Source organism: Micromys minutus, assembly GCF_963924665.1.
Source record: "Micromys minutus genome assembly, chromosome: 11".
NCBI classification, from domain to species: domain Eukaryota; kingdom Metazoa; phylum Chordata; class Mammalia; order Rodentia; family Muridae; genus Micromys; species Micromys minutus.
The window spans coordinates 45,089,616-45,106,540 of NC_137980.1; the positions used below are offsets into that span (position 1 = coordinate 45,089,616).

The following is a 16,925-nucleotide window of genomic DNA, read 5'->3' on the forward strand; positions in this document are numbered from 1 at the left end:
TGTGCCGGCCAAAATGACACTATGTTCCCTTTTACATTTGTAAAGCATGTGGACTGGGGTTGTAGCTCAATGGTAGAAAACACTCCTAGTATACAAGAAGTCCTGGGTCCTATCCTCACAACACAGCAACAGTAATTAACTCAAGGGGTGGGTGGCAGAGGAGGAGACGAGCCTACTGGATTGTCAGGCATGACAGCAGGCAGCCCTGGGTTTAGTGTGTCTCAGATGATCAGCACACGTTCAATCAATGGGAAATGAAGACATAAGGATATTAGTCACTCTGCTCTGTAAGCTTTCCCCATTTTGTTCCTCTGGGTACGTTGCCAGAATTCCGCTCTACAGCCTTAAGCCCATCATGAGGACATCAAAACCCTGACTCCAATTCTGCCTCTGGTTCCTGTCTCAGAGGAAGAAAATCCCAAATGCAACAGAAATGACGGTGGTGGCAGTTATGAGCAAGAGGCTGTTCCTCCACTTCTGCCACTTGTCCAACCACTCAGCCAACTTGTCCAGACAAAATTCTATGTAGTATGTTTGGCTACATGATCACACTGACTATACCAGAGTGGCATAGACTTTAGACTCCATTGGGATAAAATTGGTGATGGCTTTCACCCTTGAAGAGTTAAAAAAAAAAAAAATTAAACTAACTGAATCCCCCCCACCAAAAAAAATCCCTCCCAGGCAAGATCCTTATGAGGCAGTGGGAAGGAAAATGAGGTGACTCAGCCTGAGTCAAAGTGAAGAAAAAGCGCTTCTGGTAAACAGTTGCTCTTTTCCAGACAGGATTAGGATTAACCAAACCCCACTGCTAAAAATACACAGATAACAGGTGGTATGCATTATATAAGTGCTTCCAAAACAGAGACTTGGTCACTGACTCTAAAAAGAGAACGGTTAATAAGAGTCAGCCAGGCCTGACTCTTCTTGGAGAAGCCCCAGGAACAAGCAAATGTCTCCTCTGAGCCCAAGTGCTCCCACTGCTCTGTGTCCCCATAGCTTTAACTCTTTACAGTCAGTCTCTGACCTAGGCTATTGCATTGCTCCCTCCTTCTGTGAATGGAACCCAGAGAGTGAGACAAGCACTCTACCACGGCGATCTACCCTCAGCTATGAGACAGGGCCTCACCATGAAGCCCACACAGCCTGAACTCCCACGCAAGCAGTCCTACCGCTATGCCCTCTTCTTTTTGTCTGTTTTCATTTACTACTGGGAGAGGCATGTGTTATAGGGTACATTCTGGACGTCAATTTTGTGTAGACAGTTCTTGCCTCCCATATGGGCTCCAGGGACTGAAATTCATTTTCTCAGGCTTATGTGAATACCATTAGTAACTGCTCAGCCAATTCATGGTACTCCTGCATAGCCTCCCAAGTGCTAGGATTGCAGGCATATAAAGGGTTCACCTCAAACAGAATCCTTCATCTGGTAGGAGATGTGGACCCAATCAATTCCAAACTACAAAAGCTATAGGATCATCAGGGCATGCTGACAGATCACGATGCCACACCATGACTCCTAAACAAATCTAAAGCCCAACACATACTGTCTTCTTTCCCTTTCCAGTAAACCCATCATTCAGTCTGGATTCCTTACTTGAAGGATCAGTCCGATAAAATTAGCAGTGAATATTTCAAAGTGCACATTTGCCTCCCCAGGCTTCCCTCCTCCTAGATACTCATTTGTTCTCTTTATAACATCAGTTCCTTCTCCCCACCTTTTGCTCTCTTGCTTTCTCTCTGCCTCTCTTGCTAGCTTCCCTTCTCTCACAGATAGCCCTCACTATGTTCAGTCTCTTCTTCTTTCTCTCAGGTACGTCTGGCTAGTCTCTCTCTCTCTAAACTATAATATAAACTGGTCATGTTGGCAGTTTCTTTATTGTGCCCTGTCTTAGTCAGGGTTTCTATTCCTGCACAAACATCATGACCAAGAAGCAAGTTGGGGAAGAAAGGGTTTATTCAGCTTACACTTCCACATCACCAGAGGAAGTCAGGACTGTAACTCAAGCAGGTCAGGAAGCAGGAGCTAATGCAGAGACCATGGAGGGATGTTACTAACTGGTTTGCTTCCCCTAGTCTGCTCAGCTTGCTTTCTTATAGAATCCAGGTCTACCAGCCTAGGATTGGCACCACCCACAATGGGCTGCGCCCTCCCCCCTTGATCACTAGTTGAGAAAATGCCTTGGGGCTGGATCTCATGGAGGCATTTCCTCAACTAAAGCTCCTTTCTCTGTGATAACTCCAGTTTGTGTCAAGTTGAAACAAAACCAGCCAGTATATGCCCCTCATATACATTTGGTGTGGAAAACTGGGATTTGACTTTCCTAAGGTATGGATCATTTGTTTCTGCTGGCTTCTGCCACCCACCATATAACTGACTCCAAATTCTAAAGTCTCCTGCCTCTTCAGCCACTTCTCCTGCACCCTGGTTTAACCTCGTGTTTCTCCTAGCCTACTCAGAATCTTCCTGAGCCTGTTCTGACAATGTACTGGACACCTACCATACAGAAAGGCCATGTCTCCCGTTGGCTCACTGGACTCTGCTGTATAATTTTCCACTATGGCTCAGAGCATCTCTTTGCTAAGGCACTGACCCCTGGCCCTTCTACTGGAATCCTTCTGATGGAGTTCATATTTGTGAACCTTTTCTCTAAGCCTCTCCTACCTCCTCTTTGCTCTATATCTAAAGGTTGTCTTCTTTCCTGTTTCCTCTATCCATGAGGGATCTCATTCAGAGTTAGATTCACTGACTCCTCGCCTGCCTTCTTCAGATACAGGGATTTTATCAAAGTCTCACTGTACTTTGGCCAAACACTGGCACCCTTGATTTCCAAATTCTAGACAATTGTAGCTATTGATGTTGTATAAGCAAACAATCCCACAATCTCTTCTCTAAGCCTTCTCTGCTCCCTGCCCCTCTCTCTGAGCCTTCTTTGCTCTAGTTGCTCTCTCTAATCCTAACTCCAGTTTTACAGAGATTCAAATGTCTTCTGGGGATGGATAATATTAAAAATTGTCACATGCTGTTCTAATTTAAAAAAAAAAAAAAGCCAGCTCTGGAGTTGGGGTTATAGTCCTTCCCCAAACATGCTTGTTTAAAGTTTCCCCCAAAATTTGTCCAGTGAGCCACCTGATTCTGTGACAGAGAAGAATGAAACAGAATAGCACCCTCAACCCCAAAGACACTATGTACTTTAAAACAACCAAAAAAGTAAACTATTCCCTAAAGAGATAGTGCTGCTTGCCCCAAAGTCCTCTTCTTAGTTATGTTTAACTCTCTAAACACTCCCCTCTTTCTCTAAAACTTTTGCTAAAGTAGAAACTTCCTGCATCTCTGGATTTGTAAGTTCATTGGGTGAGGTTTAAAAATCTGTAAAATCTATAACAAAAAGTTATCTTAAAACTTATAAAAAAGATTAATAGCTAAAAACATCTATACATGGGTAATTTTAATTTGCTTCAGCATGCTTGTATGTAACTTAGATTCAACTCTTTTTTAAAAAATAGCTCTGCTACAGCATACTAGCACACACACACACACTCAGAATCAACTTTTATGAAAACTAGAACTTACAAACATCAAATGGTTGATGATTAAGGCTTATAAATTCCTAAGGTTGTAAAGGGCTAACCACCTAAGCCATGTATATTTTATGATTGAGGTTTATAAATTCTTTGTGTCCGTTAAGGCTCACAGAAACTGACTCTGTCTTTATTAACTTGGTTAGCCTTTAGCTATTTGTATAAACTGAGTTGTACAAGAAACTGATGTTCTGTGGAAGTACACTGTAAAAAAAAAAAAATCAGAAAATAGGTTCCCAGTGTTCTTATGGGCTATATTTTCAGTTTAAAGTTTTATTTTAATGCTAAAGAATGTTCTATTCAAAAATTTAAGGTGCAAACTTAACAGGAACAAAACTGAAAATCCTAATCTTACAAAAGCTACTAACTTATCGTAAACTGTTAAAGATAATTAAGACTCGAAAGTTAGTCAGCAACCTAATAAATGACCAAATTCTTTATAGTCATGCTAATTCATAGTACAAATGTAATTCATTTACAGGACAAGCTTTAGCCCTCTGTATATGTTGTCAAGGTCAAGTCTAAAACAAGAAACTAAAAACAAAGAAGTTTGTTTAAAATCAGGTATACAAAATCATTTAGATCAGTGGTTATCAACCAGTGAGTCATGACCACTTGGGAGTCAAATAACCCCTTCATAGGGGTCTCATATCAGATATCCTGCATATCAGATGTTTACATTATGATTCAGAACAGTGGCAAAATTACAGTTATGAAGTAGCAGAAAAATAATTTTATGGTTGGGGGTTTCCACAACATGAGGGGCTGCATTAAAGGGTCTCAGCATTTGGAAGGTTTAGATGATATACCTCAAACCTCTCAGAGAGAGCTACTAAATATGGCATTTAAGGTGTTTAAGGAAAAGCCTTCCCCTATTAAAAATACCGGCTTCTGGTAGCAGCAGCCGAGGCTATCTCCAAAGAGGACAGGAAGCAATGAACTCCATCTGGACTTTGCTTCAAGTGTAGTAACACTGACCAGTGAACAAAGAACTGCTCCACACTTCACCAGAGCCCTGCCCAAACTGTGGACATGGTTCAGTTGACTACCTCTACTCTGCCTTGCCAAGGTAGGCCAGTTCCCAAATTCTTCCTTCACAGGAAAATCTCTCATATCTTTTGGGTCTGGCATCTGAAGGGTAATGACAGCCAAAGGCCCACAACCTCTGCCCCCAACAAAGTCACTGAGATTGAGATCAGGGAGGATCCCAGGCTGGCTGTCCAGGTGTTGGGCAAGTCTCTGTCATTTTGATAAAGAGGCATTTTGGTTTATAATTCCTGCTGAAATTTATATTCTTCAGGTCTCTGTGATGGGGTTGATACAATATGATAAAGCTTCACTTTGCAGCAGCAAGTCAACCTCAGCCAGCTCCTCCCCACAAGGCTGCAGAGAATGAGGTGCACCTCACAAAGTCCTTACAGCTGGGAGTGAAATGACAGTTTTCCAAAGATTACTTTGTGGACACATTAAGGCTGGTAGTGGCTGATATTGTTTGAATCTGGCACAAGCTTGTGTTTTGAGCACTCTTAAGAGGTGAGGAGTGGCTGGCAGAGGTGGGTCATTAGAGGGTCTGGCCTTCGATCCCCCCCAGGTTCTATCTTATGTTGTTGGCTGGTCCCTCCACGTGAGGAGGCCCACTGTACACTTCCTGTAACCAGGAGCTCTGCCATGACTTGACTGCAACTCTCTGGACTGTGATCCAAAAGGAACCACTCCACCCTTGTTCCTGCCAGGCATTCTGTCACAGCAACAAGAGCAGTGAAACCACAGCTGCACTCATCCTGACTATGAAGGTGGATTATAGCTTTTCGAGATGATTCTATTAAAGGATCTGACAAAGGGGCACATGATCCCCTCTGTCACTTCTTACAACTACATGTGAGTATACAATTAAACAGATTTTTAACAAGCTTACCCCAGCTATGGAAAGAACAGACGTACCTATATGTATAGTATGTATGCATGCAGATCTTAAGGTAATAAGGGTAAGAAGCTAGGTATGGTAGCTCAAATTTGTAATCAGCTTTGAGAGACTGAGTCAGTAAAAATTATTCCAGTTCAAATTCCTAGAACTACAAACTCAGTTCCAGCAGCCTACAGACTGAGACTCTGTCTCCATAACAAAACAAAACAAAAAAGTGTAAGGATATAGCTCAGCACTAGGTATAGTGCTTGCCTAGCCTGGGTCCAAGTTCCAGCATTCCATAATCAGGTACTGAATACCTATAAACCTAGCACTCATGGGATACAGGCAAGAGGTTCTAAACATCTGAAATGCCAATACATGGGAAGGGGAAAAAGAAGAATAAGTTCAAGACCGGTGTGGGCTATGTAGAAAGACCCTGTGTCAAAGCAAATTAACCAATCTCCTGGAAAGGAAGACTGAACTACAAGTAATCACCTTCCAGGAAGGCACTGCTAGATGATGACCAGAGATGATTTGCCCCAGCTCCCTTGAAAAGAAGTATCCACCAAATACACTGAGTCACAGGAAAGACAAGTCTATGGTGGGGAACGAAGATCATGTCAGTGTGGTTAAATGGTGGTCATGAGAAGCTGTTCGTTTTGTTTGCTGGAGTTTGGGGGATATAAAGTTAGGGCTTAATCTCCTTGGAGTTCATAAATTACAAGATGGTATAAATGACAAATATTTTTAAAAAGCCAAACTTATGCTATCAAAAATAACAAACCAAAAAGTCAAGCCTAAAAAAGAAAGAAAGAAAAGAAATTTTTAAGACTTCCTGAGAATTTGGGTCTCATACACTGGCCTTCTGGCCTGGGTTTATGTGACCCAAGGATGTGATTGCTGACTGTCCTGTCCAAACAAACACTGCAGACGTTTATTAGAACCATCAGGAGTAGACCATTTCTCTTCCCACAGAATCCAATGCTTATCTGGAACAGATAAGTCTGTGCGTGTTTGAAAGAATGTTCTGCATGCTCAGAATTCTTTGTAGCACCGAGGAGAAGGCAGTTGGCTTAAAACTCAATTTTCATTTAAAAGAAAAATAGAAGACTGAGTTTCCTACAGAAATTCTGGCTTTGGGGAAGTAACACAGTAGTCTGTGGATTATGGAGTTATCTTTAATTAGGGGTTGACAAATGACTGTAAGAAATGTGGACAAATAAGGATACTATTTATATTTCAAAGACAGTGAATCAGATTCTGCTACAAAAATTTCCCTGCTCCTTAGCCAAAGATTACTTAGAAAAATTATTTTTATTCCTTTATCATTTTGGTTGAGAAGGATCTGAACTCCAGTGCATATATGGAGATGCTGTAAAGTGAAAGTGTTTTCATGCTTTAGAAATAAACATTTAGCAGGGCTTGGTGGCACACACCTCTTATCTCAGCGCTTGGAAGCAGAGACAGGCAGGTAGGTGATCTCTGAGTTGGAGGCCAACCAGGACTACACAGTAAGAATCTACACTAAATAAACAAACAAATAAATAAATAAGATAGAAAAAAGAGAAAGAGAGGGGTTGGGAAGGAAAGAAGGAAGGAAAAAGAAACATTTAACCAGGCATGGTAGTGCATGCCCGTAATTGCAGTACCCAGGAAGATTACCATCCATTAATACCAGCCTGGTCTACATAGCAAATTGAGACCAACCAAAAATTCATAGAGTGACCCTATCTCACATAATAAATAATAAAACACATATTTTTTGCAAATGAAAAAAAGAACTTATTGTGTTATAAAGTTTATTCACTGGACTGACAAATAGAGCTTGGGAGGAAGCTCATCAAGTCTCAGAGTGGAAAACCATACAAGGCAATAATTTACCATTCCTAACATCCCAGGGGCATGAGTCCCTCAAGGTCAGAATACTCTGGAAAACTATCCTCAATGTTAACTCAGAATGCATTTACATTATTACCTGTGATGTTCTGATGAGTTACATGGCTTAGATACTCTTAGCCCCGTTTTCATATGAAGAGACTCTAGCTTGGAAAGGGTGGCACCCATTAGTTCAGTGCCTCAACTGCCACACTTGCCTTCTGTCTCTGCTGGGCAGTGCTGACCACAGCATCACAGCAGTGGCACCTAAGTCACACTCACCAAGCAGTGGCATTGTTCTTTGCACTTCTACATGTTAACTCAGGTAGTGTGCTCGATGATCTTTCACTAAAGGCAAACTGGCCTGTCTGTGGGCCACCAGCCTCCTCTGCTCATCTTAAATGCCTGTGTCTCTACCCAGAAAATCAAAATGGCCACCCTAAAACCCCAATATTCTCTTCACCTTCACCTTGAATCATAACCCATTCTAAAATGTTAGTAATTGTTAAAGCTGCTCTTCTTTTGTTTAGGTTAGATTTGATCCACTGAAGCTTGATGACTAGCCTCCCCTAACAGTGAGCTCAAAGGCAGTGTTTCTAAAGAGGGCTCTGCAGTAAAAGAAGGAGCAATGATTCATTCACTAGTTCCAAGAACAAAGAATGATCCCCAATTATGTGTAAGGCTGGGTTAAGGTCCATGGAGGAACTCTTGTCCTCACCAAGCTAAGAATCTCTCTCTGTCTCTCTCTCTCTCTGTCTCTGTCTCTCTCTCTGTCTCTCTGTCTCTCTCTCTGTCTCTCTCTGTCTCTCTCTCTCTCTCTCTCATACACACACACACACACACAGAGAGAGACAGAGACAGAGACAGAGAGAGCAAAAGTAATTATGGAAGGGACTAGTCATCGTGAGTAATGCTATAAAAAGAAAAGTTCAAAGTGCTACAGGAGTTAGAAGAAGGAAGTTCCATTAAACAGAACTCTCCTGAACTCTCCAGAGCAGTCCAAACTTTTGACATATCAAGTATTATTTAAGTTCAGTAAGTGGCTCACAGAAGGGTGAGCACTAAACGAAAAATCGGGTCTGGAAAGCCACATTCTCTTTTATGGCATCATGGTGGCTGCAGGCTTGCAGAGAGGGATTGGGGGTGTAATTCTTCTGCAGTCTTTGGATGAAAACAGATTAGAGAAGACATGTGCATGAATGTGAGTGTGTGTTTAAGACAGTTAAGTGTGTTCTCACTGTACTGGAACATGCCAATTCAGCTAGACCTGTGACCAGCAAGCCCAAGGGATTCTCCTGACTCCACCTCCTTAGAGCTGAGATCACAGACATACATGGCCAGTTTGTGCATGGGTGCTGGGGATTGCACTAAGGTCTTCAATCTCACCAGGTGAGCACTTTACCCACTAAGCCATCTCTCAGCTGACATTTTTCTTTAAGACCTTAAAGGGACTAAGATGCTCAGTTAAGAGTCCCTGCTATGGGCTGGAGAGAGCACTGATTGCTCTTCCAGAGGTCCTGATTTCAATTCCCAGCAACAACATGTTGGTTCACAACCATCTATAATTGAATCTGATGTCCTCTTCTGGTGTGCCTGAAGGTAGCAACAGTATACTGTTATAGATAAAATAAATAAATCTTAAGGAAAAAAAAAAAAGAGTGCCTGCTATTCTTTGACTTTCTAGCTATCTAGTACCAGACAGTGCTATTCAGGCTGCTGGAGAAGGAAAGATAGCAATGATTTTTGCCCAGCACCAGACTCTGGATGCAACAATATTAACCTAGTATAATAGAGGATTGTCCAGGAAGTAACCAGCCCCTTTCTGATTGAATACGACGCCTGCCCCACAGGAGAGAGTTGATGCCTGGTATTATAAAACTGGTCACAAAGCCATGGTGGAGAGGTCATAGGTTCTACAGAGGAACCTACTTTTGTTGTTTTTGATAAAAACTTCAAGTTATCAAACTGCCTTCTAAATGTTTCTATCTATACCTCTGTGTTGCTCCTAGCCTTAGTCAGAGATGCGTCTTTCTGTAGTAGGCAGTGGCTAATGAAGAGAGTCATAACTGTCTCAATGCTGAGAATAAGTGACCATGAGCACTGAATACTAAACAAGATATCTGTGTCACACTCCCCATGCCCAAGGCTCCAGACCACTGCAGAGGAGAGGGGGAAAAGGTGTAGGAGCTACAGGAGGGGGAGGAGTGTCGTGAGGTGCTGTCTGCTGTCTTCTGGATGTAACATGGCCTTTACAGTCACTACAGCTGTGGATACATTCAAAAACTCTGCACAAGACCAAGGCAACAAGATCAGTCAACATCCCCATCAGGTAGCTACTACTTTTAGATTCTGGTCTCCCCTCCACTACCGCCCCCCTCTCTCTCACACACACACACACACACACACACACACACACCACAGAGAAAGGACAGGAAAGATGGGATGGGACATGCTGGGAACATCAGGGGAGTGGGGAACAGAAAAGCTGGGAATGGAGAGGCTGTAACTATCAAATGAAGGAAGACAAGATCACTGTAACTACCAAGGTACTTTTTCCTAAGTGGTATCTGCAATATCTCTCTAAAAAAATACTTAAAGAATAGGGGCTCAGGGCGTGGCTCAGTTGGTAGAGTGCTTGCCCAGCACACAGGAAGCATGGAGTTTGATCCCCAGCACCACAGAAACCTGCGCATTGTGGAACACACCGCTAGCTATAGAAGCTCAAAGTCATTTTCCCCTGCTTAGTGGCAATTCACTACAAGCCAGGCTAGAGATTGTCTCAAAAGCTGTATGGGACCAGGGCTGGGGGTATTTATTGCTCAGCATTATATCATTTGCCTAGTCCTGGGCTCCTTCCTTTTGGAAGGAAAGGAGAATGGGAGGGAGGGACGGAGGGAGGGATAGGAAAATATAGAAAGACATAGGAGGAAAGCCGAGATTTTACATACCAGAATTTAGAGAACACAGCTTCCAGAGGAGTCTCTGGAATCCTCTCATGTAACGGTTCCCCTCTGAAAACAGGAAGGCGCTTCCCCACCTCACAGAGCTGCTGCCAGGGGAGATGAGATTATGGGCTTGCATCTTTCGGAAGTGTTGAGCTATTTACAAACATCAGTATAACACCTGGCTCCCTCCAAAATGCTTTGAAGCAGACCTCAGGGATGTAGGTCTAGAGGAGGTGATGGGGTGAGGTCAGACTCTGAGAATTCTTTCTATTTTATTCATTCATTTATTCTAAGATTTATGTTTAGATTTTTTTAATGTTTTTGTTTTGTTTTGTTTGGAGACAGGGTCTTACTATGTAGTTCTAGCTGTCCTAGAATTCACTATGAAGATCAGGCTAGCCTCAAACTCACGGAGATCCACCTGCCTCTGCCCTGGAAGTGTTGGGATTAAAAGCATGTGCCACTATACCCTGTTAAGATTTATGTGTATTTTTAATTGTTTTTATGTGTGTCTGTGTTTGAGTGCAGCACCTCTGAAGTTTTAGTTACAAGCTATTGTGAGTCTTTTGATGTAGGTACTGGGAATCAAAGTCAGATCCTCTCGAAGAGCACTAGCCTCTGAGCCCTTTTTCCAGCTCAGATCCTAAGAATTCTTGTTTCCTTAAAATGCCCAGAACTTGGTAAGCAGAAGCAGGAAGACTAGTAGAGTTCAAGGTCATTCCTGCCTACAAATAGAGTCCTTAGCCTGCTTAAGCCACTGTTCCAAAACTTGGGGGGCTGGGGGAGGTAATATGATAGTATGTCCTGGTGTGCACACCTTTAACCCCAGTACTCCAGAAGCAGAGGTAAGTGGCTCTCTGAGTTCAAGACCAGCCTGGTCTACACAGTGAATTCAGGCCAGCCAAGTCTGCATAGTTAAGACTCTGTCTTGACCTTGACGACGACACAACGACCATAAAATAAAATGAGGTACAGAATAAAGGGCTCTTTCTTCATGAACCTATAATACAAAGTGCTTACCTTCCTCACACTCTCATATTTCAAAACACTGAAGCAGCCCACAATGGAGAGATGGATAAGCCAAATGCTAGAAGCACACAATGAAGTACCATTCAGCTTTTAAAAAAAAAAAAAAAAAAAAAAAAAACAGGCTTGGTGGCATATACCTGTAAGCTCAGAATACAAGAAGCTGGGGCTACATAGTAAGATAGTAAGACTGTCAATAAGAGGAAAATCTGGCATGTTATAGCAAGGCTGAACTTTGTGGACACTATGTTAAATGAAATAACTGATCACTAAAAACAAAGTGAACAGATGATTTCATTACTGAGGTATCAGGAAACAAGCTGTCAGAACTGATGTGGGATGGAGATTGTTTAGTATAAATGTGAGTTATTGGGGAAGGCTGGAGTGATGGCTTAGCAGTTAGAAGCACTTGTTGCAGCTCTAATCCAGCACTCAGGAGGCAGAGACAGGCAGATCTTGAGTTCAAAGCCAGACTGGTCTATACAGGAAGTTCCAAGACAGACAGAGCTACACAGAGAATCACCTCTTGAAGAAAAAAAAATTATATGACTACATATATGTCTATGGACTGTGGGTTTAACTTGTCAGAAGAGTGTCAGATCCCCTGGGACTGGAGTTACAGATGATGTGAGCCACCACATGGGTACTCGGTCCTTTGAGACAACGACATTTGCTTTTCTTCCCTTTTGGGGGCATAAGGATTTTAAGACTGGGGTTTATCTCTGTAGCGCTGGGTGTCCTGGAACTTGTTCTGTTGACCAGGCTGACCTCTAACTCAGAGATCTCCCTGCCTCTGCCTTCCAAGTGCTGTGGTTATAAAGAAAGGCATGGGCCACCAGTATTTTTTATTATTTCTCGAATTAGCTCAGCACATAATATAAAAAGTATAAAAATACACCATCTAGGTTGTGACGAAGAGTAAAAACTGAATAGGGAGATGCTGCACAAGCATAAGGGCCTAAGTTTGAACTTCCAGCACCCACATAAAAGATGTCATGGGCCTGAGGGATGCTCCAGGTTAAGAGCAGTTGCTACTCAGGATCCAGGTTTGAGTCTCAGCATCCACATGGTACCCACAACTCCAGCTACATATACATATAAATACACATGCATACATACAGCAGATAAACATGCTGCACATGCCTGTAGCCCCAGCACTATGGTGGGGATCCTTGGGGCTTCCTGCTGCCAACCTAACTCTAGGTTCAGTGAAAAATGGAGAGTGAAGGAGTAGAACGTCACACCTGCACACACAGGTGCACACACCACACACATAAAGATTAAATGTTCTGGACTCCTAGCAAACCAAAACACAGAATATACTCTGATCTGGGGTAAGCATTTTACCATAGTTTTCATCCATAAACCAAAGATCAGAACAGAACATGTCTCATAAGGTTGTTATAAAGATTCTATTATTGAGGGATTATAAAGTGCTTGCATAGAGCCTGCAAGGCCCTCAGTTCAATTCCCAGCAACCTGCCCCACCTAATGACAGGTTTATATTGAGATTAGTGCATGAGAAGTACTTTTTCCCCCCAACACCAGGACAAGTTTAATCTTAAACAAAAAGCAGCTTTCACATCTGCTGTGTGACATCACTAACAGGAATGACTGTCCTAATTCTTGTAGATTTTAGCATTCTCAGAAGGATCCCATCTTTGATAATGGCAGAAAGTGCAGAGACATCTGAATGGTTGACTGTTCCCTTCAAACTCAGTTCCTTCAAGCCTTTTTTTGTCTCTGCTCAAGCCAAACAAGTCTTCTCATCCTAGCTATGGGATCCTTCAGCCAGACAGCAATGTACGGATCTTTCTCTTGGGAAAGGTGCTTTCAAGAGTCTTTCACTTCTGTTCTCAACAGGTGTGCTCTCAATCCGGCAACAGAGGCTGTGCTGACGTGCTGGCCACTTGGCGGGCACTGGGGTTCAGGGTTAGCTTTGGCATGACCTTCACTAGTGCTTCTGGTTGTAAGATTTCTGGAACTGAATCATCAGATGAGTCCTCTTCCGCATGAGAAGTACTTAATAGACTAGTTTAAAAGGCCTGCTTTCTGCCAATACTGAGAGCACCGTTTGCTCTCCACACTCACACCCTTCGTCTGTGGTTGTTGCCTGCCACTGGTGCACTTCTGCTGCCTCAGCCTATCTACTCCTGCCTTCCAGAGACAGTTGTGCTATCAAATTTCCCCTCCACTCCCATGCCTTCTCAGCCTTTCCTCCCACCAGCTCTATGCCAACTGCATTTAAGCTGTCTCCCAGGCTTTAAAGAAAAACCTTCCCTTACTCCTCAGTCAAGCCCCAGCCTTCTCCCTCCCTCCACAGCCACCCTGCTTGGAGCTGCCTACGCTCTGTCTTCTCACATCCCACTCTTACCTCTTCCCACTGATCCATTACACCGAAGCTTTAGAAGCTGGGACATTAGAGATTCCACCCCCACCATTTTGCCACATCTGCTCAGTCAGGTCCCTAGTGACCTCTGGAACTTATTTATTCAGATGGTACCTTCTGACTTTAACTGTAGGTGCTGGGCACCTCAGTCACATTTAGTGAAGCTGGTCTCTGCCTCTGGTCTTTGTTACCTCACATTCTTGGTTTCCTCTTACTTCCAGAGCCATTGCTTTTTGGTGTCACCTAAATGAATGGTTCTTCCAGGACTGTGCAAAGCAGCAGCCCTCAGATCTGGGCCTTAAAAAATCTCTCATTGGGTTAGGGATTTAGTTGGGTTTGGTCCTCAGCTTCAGAGAAAAAAAAATCTCTCATCATCTTTCAACATTATTTGGGTCTTTTGGGGAGGGGGGGTTGTTTTGTTGACACAAGGCCTGGCTATGTAGCCCAGGCTAGCCTCATATTCCTGGTCCTCCTGTTTCGGCCTCCTGAGTTGGGGATTGTAGGTGTGAACCACTACAACTCCTCAGCACTGACATTCCACTTTGAGCTATAGTGAACTCTCACCTCCATAAACAAATAATGCCCGGTGTAGCAGCGTGCCTTTAATACTAGTACTCTGGAGAAAGAGACAGATGAGCTGCTGTGGGTCTTAGGCCAGTCTCATCCACAAAACAAGTATCTCAAACAAATTCACAAATAAACTTGTATGTGTGCATGTACGTGCTAAGTAAGATAAGGTCTCTTTCAGCGCAGCCTAGCCTTGGATTTGCTATGTAGCCAGGGCTTAAACTCTTTGTCCTCCTGCCTCCACTTCCAAATGCTAGAAAGACAAGCAGGTGTCATGCTGGGCTTGGTGATATTGCCTTTGAATGTTTGAAGTACTGTCTTCTACCATTCTCACCATCTCTCTAGATAGAGCTAATTCTCCACTACTCCTTCCCCCAACCTCCAAACTGGACTGTACTAACCTGATCAGAAACAGTCCATCAATACCTCCCGTGAACAGACACTTACCAGAGGCATAATTTCCTAACTCGGCTCTGATCTCCATAAGGACCAGCGTTCTCATTACAGTACTGCCCAGTGCCTGGCACCTCATACTTCCTATGATTAGATGTATCCTGTGTTAAAATTTCACTTTGAGACTATGAGTGAATACAGTGTCTAGAGGTGGGACCTTCAGGAAGGAGTCAGCATTAGATAAGGTCATTAGATTGTGACCTGGATCCCGGGACTTTCTGAGAGAAGGCCAAGAATATATAGCTCAGAGGCAGAGCTTGTTGTGGGCAAGGGTCACTTTAACTCCCAGCACCACAAAAAGAGGAATCCTCAAACTTCCCATCTCGTAATGCCCAACATGCTGAGCCCTCTCAGGACTCTGCCATAAAAAGGCCATGGGCAGGAGTGGACCCCAAGAATCTCCAGAACTGTAAACTAAATAAACTTCTTTTCTCTCTAAAGCTACCCAGCCTCCGGTATTTAGTTTTAATAATGAAAGTCTAAGACCATAGTCAATGTCTGCTTTTTTTGAACTGCCATAAAGCCCTGGCTGAAACGTGAAAAATAGGAGTGATGAGACCAAAGAGGGTTGAGGGTCTGATCAAGCACGCATACAGGACTACGCATGTCCCCACCAATGAGAATCCTCTGCCAGCTCACACTTGTATTCTACCACTCCGGAGGTGGAGGAGACACGAGGGTCAGGAGTTCAAGGCAAGCCTCGGCTACTCAGCAGCATCAACTGAGACCAGCCTGTAGGCCACAAAATCCTGCATAAAGCAAACAAATCCCCTAAAGGCTCACAAAAAAATAAAAACCAAACTTCCTAAAACTTTACCCATGATGCCCCCCCCCCTCACACACACAAAAGTCTGTCAGGAAGAGCAGAGGCTTATCCCTCAAACATCAAGTAGAGACTATTTCTACCTTTTGAACTCTCTTCCAGCCTGAAATTCTTGAGAGAGTCTCTAGAAGTTTGGCTGTCTCCTCAAGACCCTGTCTTCCTAACCCTGGGCACAGCAGCCTAGTCTTCTGGCCAACACAAAAGGCAGGCTTCATACCTCCTTCTAGAAGTAACCTTCTTGTGTAATCTCTCCCTGACCACCCCCGAAGGTCCACTGCATCCAGTTTCCTGTACGTGCAAAACCACAGCTCAAATTACACCAAATTCCAGTCCATGGGTCAGTTTCCTAAGGACAGGAGTGGAGTTCCCTAAGGACAAGACATCTCATTCACTTTTTTTTTTTTTTTTTTTTTTTTTTTTTAAACCGCTGGCGATCAGCCCTGGCCCTGGTTCTCAATAAATACTCAGTGATGCTCCTCGTAGTAGTAACCAGAAAAGCGCCCATGTAGTGAGGATTTTAAATATACATACACGTTGTGATCATCTTAGAAGACAGATATTATTATTACTGTTATCCCCATTGTGCAGGTGAGAAAACTGACTCAGAAATAAGTCCAGTCTCGCCGACCACCCCCTCTCCACGAAGAGCGAGCGACACATGCAGACAGACGTTCTCTTCAGTTCCTAACTACTCCGCGACCAACCCTCATAAATAGCAGCTTTTTTTAAAAAAATATTATTTAAAAAGAAAAACTTTGGAGCGAAGCTCTAGAGATACGTAAGAATAAAAGCCGAAAGCGCACCCACCCGAACGCGGCCGGGGTCAGAGGGCCTCGCAGGCGCCAGCTCCCGGGCCCAGGGGACAAAGGTCCGGCCCTCCGTCCTTGCCCGGCGTCCCCCGCGGCCCGTCCCTCGCCGGTCGCCCGGAAGACCGCTCCTCTCCGGACCCCGTCTGCCCGCTCTACCGCCGCTTACCTGCCGCCTCGTCGCCTCGCGGAGCCCGGGCCGCCGGCGCGAGCGCCTCCCCGGGGCCGCCAGGCGCCCGCAGCCCGCCGCCGAGCCGTTGCCTAGGCGACGCCGCGGCCGAACTCCCGCGTCGTTGACTCTACGGCGGCCCAGGAGGGACAGGGCTGCGCGCAAAGGTCGGAGGAAGGAAAAAGGAAATCGGTCTTGAGGCCAGGGCCTTAGCTCTCCATAGGTGGCCTGTGGAAGAAGGGCATAGAGGGCAGCGAAGTTCGAGGTGAGGGCTTTTCCCTCGGATGCTTGCCTATGCCTCAGTTCGTTTTTGGCACACGAAAGAGGAACATTTGTCACTCTGGCCCAAGTTTGCTAGGTTGATAAGTTTGTCTTTGGTCTCTC

General features: G+C 44.1%; 1 protein-coding gene across 3 annotated transcripts in view; it reads right to left on the reverse strand.

The window, feature by feature from the left end:
* PKIG (cAMP-dependent protein kinase inhibitor gamma) overlaps positions 1-16,657 on the reverse strand; it is a 67,063-nt gene extending 50,406 nt beyond the window's left edge. The window contains exon 1 of one of the 3 annotated variants that reach the window (XM_080925189.1): positions 16,542-16,657. The gene's annotated coding sequence lies outside the window, so the exon portion shown is untranslated. The other 2 variants (XM_080925190.1, XM_080925191.1) reach the window with 2 other exon arrangements.
* Positions 16,658-16,925: the final 268 nt, after the last annotated feature.